A 10,007-nucleotide genomic window follows, 5' to 3' on the forward strand; every position below is an offset into this window, starting at 1 on the left:
CAGGAGCTGCCTAGGCTGGACTTAGGGGATGGAGTCAGTCAGTCCCTCTTCTCCTGGGAGATCTGGCCACTTAGCCGCTGACACTCATCATCTGAGCTTCAGTTTCCCTGGGCCTCTGCTCCTCAGCGCTGAAACAAGGATAAAATATTAATTTTGTTGCTCAATCTGTCTGACTGGATGGCAGGGGCTCACCCGTTATAGCGCTTGGGAAGCATCTGGCACAGCAGTGCTTTTATCCATGGGTGCCAGGAGGGAATGTGAGGATGAGATAGTTATTTCCAGACCTGGTATGGTGGCAGCTGCTTAGTGCTGAGGAGCTGCCTTCTAACCCCACTGCCCAAGTGTGTGTTGCTTCACACATTGACCATAAAACCTCACCAGGTAGCCCACAAAAGGCTTACGGACAATGCGTTTGCCCTTGCACATACATCTCCTCTCATGCTGGTTTAGTTGTACCTGCCCCACACTCCCAGGACAGAAAAGTGAAGCTGGTTTTTGTACCTGGTGCAAGGCACCATTTGAGATGGGCTCATCCTGGTTCTGCCTTATGTGATACCTGCTCAGCCTCGTTAGTGCGGCTGTAGGAGCACTCCCTCAGCTGGGTTTAGCTAAGCTCACGCTACATCAGTTTCCCTCCGAAGAGATGCAGCTTTGCAGGGAGCTAAGCACTAATGCCTGGGGCTTCCCCAGTCAATAACTGCAAAGCAACAAGGGGAAGAGAAGAAAATGTGTGGGATGGAGCATCTTTCCCACCAAGTTGCAAACTTCTCTCGACAAAGCAGTGGCACTGGAAGGCATTGTTCTGCATCCTCCCCTCCTCCCTGTCTGGCACTCCTTCCCAACCCACTGCTGGGTTACTTGTGAATGTTTAGCCCCCTCTCAGGCCGAGTGTGAAACACTAATTGCTGTTGACACTCGCCCAGCTGGGATATTTATGCTCCCTCCACCCCCAAACACACACGCGTTGGGTGCTGAAAGCTCCCCTGGAAGTGGCAATACCGAGTGCAAAGTCTGACCCTGCCCTCACCCACTCACACCTCTTGGGCAAGAGTCGGACCTTGTCTCTTCTGCAAAGCACATGGCAGGTTTAGCTGGGCTTTTCCCCACCTACGCCTTTTCCAGGCTGAGCTTTTCCTGGAGAACAGCACAGTGCTCCCTGCCACATCCTTTGGGCTGAGATACCTGGTAGCATGAGGGCTAGTTGCTTCCCTTGGCCATCCAGAGCTCGGTGTTTGGGCTGTGGATGTGCCCACACTTCTCCTGCACTCCTATTCAGTGTATATCACAACTCTCTGGCACATGCAGAACCTCTCCTTGTGCTTCCCCGAGACTGACTGCGATCACACCACGAGACACAGCTTTTCCCATCTCCTGCGTACGCCCAAGCATGATGTTCTGCTTTGGCAATGAGAACGTTTTTGAACATCTCCATCCAGCCTGCTCCCACAGGGCTCCCTGTGTTTGGGGTCTGCGTGCACAGCTCAGTCCTGCTTTGGATCAAGTGTTTCTCCTACAGCCAGACCTGGGGATGAGATGTGGTGGCAGAAGGGACAGTAGTGACAGAGCAGAGGACTGGGATGTGATGGGCTGATGCCAGGGGAAGGAGATGGGCACAGCTGAGCCCCACAGGCTGGGCAAAGGACAGAAGAGTTAAGCCCCATCTCAAAGCATCAAGTGTGGAAGGAGCCAGCCCCATCGCTTCACAACCCCGCGCTCAATCCACGAACAAAAAGTCTTTCAGAGCCTTTTAAAGAGGAGCCAAGGGCAGCAGTTGGTGTCTGGAGGCAACACCCACAGCATGAGGGTGTCCAAGCTGCTGCTTGGGCTGGACTCATTGTCTGCTTCAGAGACATTGTGCCCCACTAATGGAGAAACCAGTCCCAGGAGGCGAGATCAGACCTCCAGAGCTGGCCCCAAGGGATGCGCTTTGCTGGGAAAAGGCTGTTTCTCAGCCAAGTTGCAAGAAGGCAGCAGGGATGGAGATGCAGAGTGACCTCTGGGACCTGCAGCTCTGCCCAGGTCCATGCCGTCCGAAACAAGGAGGTGACAGCTCTGCCTTGCCCCCCTCAGCTCCTGCCCTCCCTCCTGTCACCGAAACGGTTAAGTGCTTGCAGATGAAAGGCATCCTGGGGATAGGCGAAGTGTTATAAACAAATAAATAAAATCTCTGTGTGTGAGAGAGAGAAAGGGGAGGGGAAGGGGGCTCCTGGGGAACGATGCAGCCTCATAAAACGATGACGCATGCAGGGAGAGCAGTGGAAGGATGCCAGGGGATCTGGAAAACAGGTTCTCCGGAAATACAGCCTCTTGCCGATTCCTTCTGACATAGGCGGGAGTGGGAGGTGGGGGGGCCCCGGCTGCTGGGCTCCCGGCCCCTTTGGCTCCCCCCGTCTGTGGCGCAAAGCCTCCCCAGCAAATCTCAGCCTTTCTTTGCTGCCTCTGGTCGCAGGACCCAGCAAGGAGGGTGCAAAACAATTCAAACAGCAGCTCAGCAATGAGCAGAACATCCTTTCTCCACTGCGGTGGACAAAGCCAAGCCCTTTCCCAGCCAGCTGTGCCCTCAGTGGTGAGGTGCTAATCCCCAAGTGCCTGATTAAACCTTGAAACAATGACGATAACGACTCCGACTTCCTTCCCACCATTGTCTCCCTGCCCAGGGATGGGGAAATCTTCACTGAAATGCCTCTATAGGAGGTTGTTCTTTATGAGGCTGCTGCTTTGTATTGCAGGAGTGTCTCCCAGCCCATTGAACATCCCCAGTTCTGGGAGAGAGCAAGAAGCAGGGCAGGGAGGATGTGAGGCCATGGGCCTGGCATCGCTGATCCCGGCTGGGATGCAGCGACCTGTCTCAGTGATATAAAGTTGATGCGGATGCGGTGTGCATGTGTGTGGATCAGCCTGGTGTGTCCATCTCTTCTACTCCAAAATTAACATAGAAAATATCAAGTAGCTAGAAATTGGGAAAGAAGAGAGGTCAGGGAATTGTTGTGGCATGTTCTAAACTTTGTCCTCTGTTTTTCCAAGGTAAATCAGACCTGTGGTTCAGCCCGTGCAGGATCTAGCAACCAAGAATGAGCAGGATCAAGCTGCAAAAAAGGCACATGTAAACTGCTGCCAGCAGTTACCTGGGAGGAGAGGTTTCTTCCTGAGCCTTGTGAGTCACCTCCTGTCTATTCATCTGTTAAAGCCAGATACAGGGAATCTGTCTGAAGGGCTGAAAGACGTGAGCAAGTCCTGAAGCTTTCTGTGTTACCACACACCAGCTGAGCCTTGGCAACTGTCTGCCCATCAGCTCTGCCCCTGCGGCAAACGCCGTGTAACACAACCCAGCTTAGGCTGCTGGCGCTGCCAGCTAAGCTCAGCCGAATTAACCTGCATTTGCTGCTGAATAAGAGCACGAACACATCAGTCACCTCGGCTCAGCCGAGCAGGGGATTTATCTCGTGGTGGTAATTTGAGTGTGGATCCGAGCGCTCTCCTGTCTGCGAGACGTTAAGCGGCAGAAAAGCAGAATTAAGATGCTGACAGCATGTGTACGGCTTTCCTCTGTCCCAAACTGCCCAGAGAATTGCTGTACACACAGGGTAAGAGCATGGGCGCTGCGCCAGCCCCTGCAGAAATGCAGGAGGCTCTGGGGCTGAAGTGCACCAGTTACAGCTCTTTGGAAGCAGAGGAGGAACTGGTGAGACAGGGACAGAGCTGCTCCAAGTCTCACAAGTGCCTGCAGTAGCCTCGCTGGTGCAAATTCCAGGGGAAGGCCTGCAGAGCTAGGATTTGCGTCTTGGAGGGAGAGCTGGTTTTGCAGTTTATTCCCTGGAGATCTGGGTTTAATCCCGAGCTCTGGTGCTGACTCACTGCATGCCCCTGGGCAAGTCCCTAAGCACCTCACATGTCAATAAAATGAGAAGAAAAATTATTTATAGGTCTGCATTGTCCATGCTCTTTGGGCCAGGGACTTTTCCTTGTCCTGGATGTGCAATGCCGGGTACAACAGGGGCCTGTTTTTTGGATGAATGCCTATAATCCAAATAAATGCTGGAATGAACTCCCAGCACTCTGCCCATGTGGCCCTGAGATTCCGAGCCCAAGAGGCTGTGTACTCTGAAACCAGAATGACATTGATGGGGGGTGGGGTGGTTATTCATCGTTATTTAATGAGGACATTAAACCGTAGTGTTCAGCCGTGGCCTGTGCATTCGATGAGTCTTTGGGGAGTAATTGTGCTGAGAAATGCTTGCTCCTAGGGACGGACATTTGATGTATTAACTTTGGCAATACTTGCAAACCGTGTCATGCCAATAAGGCTATTGAGATTGAAAAAGAGCTGAACTGGAAAGGTGGGTGAGAGCGGAAAGTCCTGGAGACAATTGACAAAGACAGGGCAGGGGGAAGGTACCGGTGACTCCTCACTCCATCCAGACGACACTGCTTTGGGACTTAAGGAAAACTGACAGCCAAAAAAAAATGTCTTCCCTGTCTTTCAGCACCAGTCCTCAGCAGAACCACAAATGAGCTGTAAAAAGCCTTTGTGTTAGTAGGGGTGTGATCAGCATCTCTGAGCTCTGCCTCACCGCCCCGCGCTGTGATGCAAAGATGAGCAGCTCTGGGGTGAGCAGGCAAAGCAGGGTGTGGGGATCACCCCTTGTCACCCCTGCTTGGGGCCCAGGGCTGTGGGACAGGACTCAGGACAGTCACCAGCTCCCCATGGAAACGCTCATGTCTTGCAAAGGCACTGGGGGAACAGAAACCAGTTGCCGTTTAACCCCTTCAGAATCACTGCCAATATTTCCCAAGTAGTGTCAGTCCAGCCACTCCATATCCTCCCTTCTCCTGCACCAGAGTGAGCTGCCCTGATGGCCAAGCACCAATCTGCCATCCTTCTGTGATTATTTTCGTCACAAATTAGAAGTGGGTTACCAAAACCCATCCATCTCCCCCTTAGAGTGTAGTAGCCTGTCCTTGCTGTTGATCTTGGCTGCTGCGGGAGCCTGCAGTATTTTTTCAGCTGCAGAGTTTGGGGTTTGCTCTCTCTTTCCTTTTTTTTTTTTTTTTTTTTTTTTTTCCAAGCCAGATTCATATCAAGTTGTGTTATTCCGTATGCAAAGTGTAAACATGGTCCCGGGTGCCAAAGGCAACGCCACACGCACACACAGAGAAGGAAACGCGGCAGCGTGTGGCAGGGCGGGCAGCGCGAGCCAGATGCTGGAATGTGCAGCCACCCCGGCCTCCCTCTTTTGCGGACATGAACTCTCTGACACGGAAACTGCCGCCGCTGCACGAGGACATGGTCACAGAGGCCATCTCCCGCGTCTCTTCTCTTCTTCCCACTTCCCCATCCCCTGCAGATCGCCACAGGAGCTGGGCTGAGCTCAGGAGGGCACTGGGGTTGTTGACTCTGAAGCCTAATGAGGAACAATGCAGGGCACTTGTAATTAACCGTTGCATCCCTGTATATTTTATCTGAGACATCAGCCTGCATGGTCATAGCAGCAATTGGTGGTTTGACAGCCGTGCCCTGCTTTTACATGGAGGCAAGACCTCTGCAAAATATGAGACTAAGCCTGCCTCAAATTGCGTAGCTGTTTTCCCGGTTAAAAACAAAAAAGCCTCTCAGCACAATAGACAGAACTGCTTAAAATTCAGGAGAACCAAGCGGTGTCGGGCGGGAGCGAGCCGAGGGGTGGGGGGCTCCCATGGCAGCCCCAGGTGAGGCCGCGCCGCCATGTCGGGCCCGCAGGCCGCGGGCACAGGTGCAGCCCAGCGAGGAACCGTTTCCGTCCTCCGCCCCCGCCCTTTGTGCCGGGGAAGGACAATTCCCCTTGTGTTAGGTCAGCCAGTCTGCAGGGAAGAAAAGGCGCTTTGTTCAACAGATACTTGGGAAAAAAAAAAAAAAAAAAAGCTCAGTGCTGCGTTTCCTCTCTGAAGCAGCACGACCAGGGTGCTCCGTGAGCCAGTTAAAGCAGATTAGTCGTGGTGCCAGAGCCGTGCTCAGCAGCCCAGGGTGCAGAGGAATCATTGAATTATAGAATCATGGAACAGTTTGGGTTGAAGGGCCCTTCCCAGCTCCCCCAGTGCCCCCCCTGCCATGAGCAGGGACATCTGCACCAGCTCAGGTTGCTCAGAGCCCCGTCCAGCCTGGCCGGGGATGTCTCCAGGGATGGTTCATCCACCACCTCTCTGGGAACCTGGGCCAGGCTCTCACCACCCTCAGGGGCAACAATTTCTTCCTCATGTCTGGCCTGAATCTCCCTCCTTTTGATTAAAACCATCACCCCTTGTCCTATCACAACAGGCCCTGCTAAAAACTCTGTCCCCATCTTTCATTTGGCCCCTTTTAAGTACAGAAAGGCCACAATAAGGTCTCCCTGGAGCCTTCTCTTCTCCAGCTGAACCCCCAACTCTCCCAGCCTGTCCTCCCAGCAGAGCTGTTCCAGCCTCGGGTCATTTCTGGGGCTCCTCTGGCCCCTCTCCAACAGCTCCATGTCTGTCCTGTGCTGAGGGATCCAGAGCTGGATGCAGCTGGGCCATTTCTCCTTCTGGCATCGTCGCCCAGCGCAAACTGCCGATACATGGAATATAAACCACCTTTCCAGCTTTGGCAGCTGGGTAGACTTTGAGGAGACAGCATGTGGGCAACCAAACCCTGTCACCGAACATCAAACAAGCGGGGCCTTCCAGCACCTGGGATGTTTACAGTAATTAGCATCTTTATTCGGAAAGAGGGCACTTAAACCAACATGCCTTTTATTTGTTGTAATATCCAGATAAACATCTCTGTATGAATGCATGCAAACAGGCACGCGGATATATGCACAGACACACAATATATACACAGATTTCATGTGCTGTCTTGGTGAGACACACTCCATTGATGTTCACACATGCAAACACGTATGTTATAGAAATTCTTATCGCATAGGCAGGAATGCAAGAAGGCCTTGGTTCAAGAAAGTGCTTAAACAGGCGCTTGACTTAAAACATGGTCTTAAGTGCTTTGTTGAATCTAAAAGCACTTAAGAAAATACTTAAATGCCATCTTAAAGAAGGCTGCTTTCCAGAACTGCAGACAAATGGCAGAGCTAGCAGAGAGGAAACTGTTGTGTTAATGTAGAAACTGAATTATTTATTTTGTCAGACTTCAAATGCTTTCCTCTCCTCTCACATCTGAAATACTAAAAGAAAAGATACTCTGACTTGCTGAGGATGCCAACCCCCTTACTATTTCTATTTGAAAAATCAGAGCTCTGACCCAGTGAGGGTGCCTCTCACTGTAAATAGCATTTACAGAAAGATTCATTGTTTTGGTGCTGAACTTGAGTAATGGGGGGAAATGAAGACTTCAGCAGTTTCTGTTCATTTTAGAGCTCTCTCTGTGAGGTCCCATGCCCCAGGAAGGAAGGTTCTTGCACAGCTGCTTGTTTCCCAGGTGCTGCAGAAGTTTGCCCAGTGGTTTTGCTGCCCTGGTTCATATTGTCCCTGATTTGAGACATGTTCATCTCTAAAAAACTTTAGCAAGAAAGTTGTAAATAGACAAGGAGATCTCAGTGACAGGAAGTTCTTCTGTCCTTCACTATAGCTGTTTCCATTCTTAATTTGAAACTCTCAGGAAAAATGTCAGTTTAAACATGAGGTATTTGACGAGGACTTTCCTAACCTCAGCAGAAGAACCTGCAGAGGTGATGGAAAGCACACAGCACACCGGGGAGACTGGGGTGCTTAGCAAGGAGTTAAATTGCACAGAAATAATCAGCAAACAAGTGGATAATGGTGGGTTTGGTTGGTGTGTCTCCCCTCCTTCCTCTCCACCGTAAAGTATTCCACCTGCTAGCTCCAGCCATAAAGTGATTCCCAGCGCCGCGAGGAGCACTTGTAAAATCAACAGGGCTTATCGGACCTAAGCTTGGGTAAATACTCGGACAATCACTCCCCTTGTGCTTTCATCCCGGGAGTGTGTTAGAAGCCAACAGGCTCGATAATGTACCAGAAAAGATGAAGTCTCTTGACAACACGAACCTTATCCCTGTGCTCCCAGTGCCCTTTCCTGCCATCGGCCCAGGGCTAACGCTGCTGCGTGGGTCTGACCCACAGCGGAGGTGCCCCACACATCCAGCTGACCACAGCAGGTCATCATAGAATCATAGAATAGCAGGTTGGAAGGGACCACAATCAATCCCTGCTTGTGGTCTGTGCATTTGGCTGCACACATCCTTGCGCACATCCCGGACAAGCTTGCTCCAAAATCAAACCATCTGCACTCATTCCTCGGTGCTATTGTGATTATTCATGCCAGGAGGGGATGCAGAGGATGGAAACATCTGGAAGAGAATGGAGCGAGCCCACAGAGCCTGGAAAATGAGGAAAGTGATGTGGAACAGATGCTGGAAAGGCCGGGGATCCAGCAGAGCCCTTGGGAGGGCTGGACGAGGGGTGCGTGCCTGTGCACACGTGTCTGCAATATCTCTGTGACATCTCCCGCAGCAGCGCTGAGAGAACCAGCTTTGTTCCGTACCTGCCACCCAGGGAGGGAGTTGCCCTCCTGAAGACAGCCGTGCCAGGCGGTGATTCAGGAGCTGTTTTGCCAAGAGCGCACGTTCCTCAGAGCAACTCGTGCCACTGCTGGAAAAGAAAAACATTTCTGAGCTGAGCAGACGCCGCACGCGTGGGGCTCAGGAAGACAGCTGGGTGCTCTCCTCCGTCAAACTATGGTCACTAAATGAGAAAAGCCCCATCCCGGCTGCAGTTAGATCTGCCTGAGGACACACTGAGCAGCTGGACAGAGTGCCCTGCTTCTGGGCAGCAGGCGTCTGATCTCTGACTTGGCTGGACTGGCGTCAGCAGGAGAGCTGCGTGCTCCAGAGCAGCCAGCTGGGTTGTTTGCAGGGCTCCAGACAGGGTTGCACAACGTGGCGAGGTCTGGCTTGGGCTCCAGGGAGGAAGAGACGAGGACAAAGGAGAAGACTCTGAACCTCCTGCCACCTCCTCTGACGGGAATGGGATGCTTACGTGGGTGGACTTGCAGATTCAATGCCCTTTACACAGCTCCCAGATCCCGGTCTGTGCTAGCCACTGTTTAAGCTCTACTTATTCTGCAGACCTAAGACTGCATTTCCTATTCTAACTAAAAAGTTTCCCTCCCTCATGCGACCTTTACAGGTTTAGAACACATCCAGTGTAACACTAGAGAGCAACTCTGCATCTTCCCAGCATCTCAACTCTGGCGCCTGGATGGTTTTCTCATCAGTCGGCATCCCTGGCTCCCTTTGGGCTGTAATAACTGCAGTTGTGATACAGCACAGGTTTATATAGGATTGCCCAGCAGCTAGAATCTTGGCTCTGTGGCCCTTTCCTTTGGGTGCTACCCGGTTCAGAGGCACCTCATTGAAATATCACCAAAGAGCTGAGGCTAACACAGGATACTCCATTAGAGAGAAGGAGAGAGAACAAGCAAGTGAAAAGACCTTGGAGATTATGGAGATGCTGCTCCCCCGAGCAAACCGGTAAAGGAGGGTCCTTACAGGACAAGCAGGATAAAGACAGGACAAAATGTGCTTCTTTAATTGCAGCTGAAACCACGGACACTGCAAAGGATCAATATCAGGAGTCAGAGAAGGCAAGTTAAGGCTAAGAGCTAAGACTGTTCCTGTCTAAGAGCAAAGAGCCAGCTTTCCTTTCCCAGCTGGGACATCACCTGGAGTCGCAATCCTAACGACACCAAACAGCAAGACCAGGGAAGCTCTACTATACCATGTATTGTCAAAGGAATGGCTTCCTTCGTATCCACCAAACCCAGGCCCAAATGTTAGAGCCAAGTGCAAGCCAGAAAGAGGCAGCAATCCAGACACTTGAATTTGCTCTCTGTTACAAATTACACACACCCAAACGAGGCAGGGCCTCTGCTCTTTGAAAATCTATCCCCAAGTGTTTATTATAGAAACCAGTTGCCCTCTTTGTTGACAGCCAAATTGCAAAGGGCTGTTGGAACTGTAAGGTCCGTGCACAGCCACGGC

Source organism: Caloenas nicobarica, chromosome 22 (assembly GCF_036013445.1).
Source record: "Caloenas nicobarica isolate bCalNic1 chromosome 22, bCalNic1.hap1, whole genome shotgun sequence".
Lineage (NCBI taxonomy): Eukaryota > Metazoa > Chordata > Aves > Columbiformes > Columbidae > Caloenas > Caloenas nicobarica.